Source organism: Buceros rhinoceros, unplaced genomic scaffold (genome assembly GCF_000710305.1).
Source record: "Buceros rhinoceros silvestris isolate BGI_N320 unplaced genomic scaffold, ASM71030v1 scaffold8470, whole genome shotgun sequence".
NCBI classification, from domain to species: domain Eukaryota; kingdom Metazoa; phylum Chordata; class Aves; order Bucerotiformes; family Bucerotidae; genus Buceros; species Buceros rhinoceros.
The window spans coordinates 9582-10958 of record NW_010387932.1 but is presented as its reverse complement, the minus strand read 5'-3'; the positions used below and the strand labels follow the sequence as shown (position 1 = coordinate 10958).

The 1377-nt window shown below is 47.1% G+C and overlaps 1 non-coding gene across 1 annotated transcript; it reads right to left on the bottom strand.

Annotated features, from left to right (window-relative positions):
- Positions 1–695: 695 nt before the first annotated feature.
- On the bottom strand, positions 696–766 carry TRNAG-GCC. Its single transcript has one exon. It is a non-coding gene; the product is annotated as a tRNA-Gly (tRNA).
- Between the last annotated feature and the right edge of the window lie 611 nt (positions 767–1377).

The following is a 1377-nucleotide window of genomic DNA, read 5'->3' as shown; positions in this document are numbered from 1 at the left end:
CATTTTTAATGCGAAGATGATTAAAAGTCCTGCTCTTAATAGCACACAGTGCACATTTCCAGACATTTCCAACCTATGGTTTCCTAGGATTTGCCAAAGATGGGCAATGCAAAGGAGATGGCTGAGTGACGGTGTCCATGCGGCAGCCTCTGGTCCCCTGGAAGGGAAGCAGCAGGAGCCCTATACCAGCTTTTGTCTGAGAAGGGACCATGCCTGAGCTGACAGAAATAAAATGTAAATGATTGCATAAGTTACACAACTATGCTGCTTTCCCTGGAAATGAGTCCGTGCCTTCCACTTGAGAGATGGAATTACAGAAATAGGATATTTCAGGTCTGTGATGAAAAATACAGAATAAGGCTACTTTTGTGCTGCATCGGCTTGTCATTAGATATAAAAAACTTCTTTCAGCATACCGCATTAGTTTCCAAGAATTATGACTTATTACTAGAAATAAGTGTAGAAGCAATATTTCCATGATAATGGTCCTTTCTTATATTTTAAAGAAGATACACCTGTCTTGAGTGGACTCTTTGACATCACTATGCTTGTAACATCTCTAAGAGATTTCATTTTGAAAAGAAGGAAAGTACACCCAAACAGAACATGAGAGAGATATTTGATGAAAGTATTGAAAGTATTTCAGCATTTTAAGACTTAAGGTATATCGGTCCCTCGACCCTGAACATTATTGGTGCATTGGCTGGGAATCGAACCCGGGCCTCCCGCGTGGCGGGCAAGAATTCTACCACTGAACCACCAATGCCTGGGTTCAACATGGAGTAGCCGGATGCTCCCATGTTGTCCAGCTTTCTTCTTCCCAGAGAGCTGTGGTTCTCCCAGGCTTCCGGGAAGAAGGACTACGCCTCCGTGAATGAAGTCATAAAAGGGGGCGTGCGAGAAGTCTCAACGCCATTTTGCCATCTTGCTTCTCCCTCTCTCTGCTCTATCTGCCCTCCTCTCTATGTCGTCCGCGGCTCCTATCAGATATGCCGTGGAGGACTCCTGTAGTTTATGCCCTCGGACTGGAGAGACTGTTATCACGGAGAGAAAGACACGTCCAAGACCTGCTAGTGCCCTGAAGCAGTAAAAGACTCCTTCTGCAACATGGGTAGGACCTTCTCCGTTTACTGCCGATTCCCGGCGGGGGTGGTCTAATGAACTGTCTTGCCCTGATGGATGGACCCAGCGGTACCCCTTATTCCTGCGGCGGATGAAGTAGCCCCTATGCGCAGCGGAATCTGATGATATTCCCCCTAAGACGCAATTTGGCTAACCCGTGGCGCAGATGTGTGTGGGGGGAGTCTGGAAGCAGTATCCTTGGCCGAAGTTCCCTACAGCCACCCCAGAAGGAGAAGAGGTCTATTTGCAGACAGG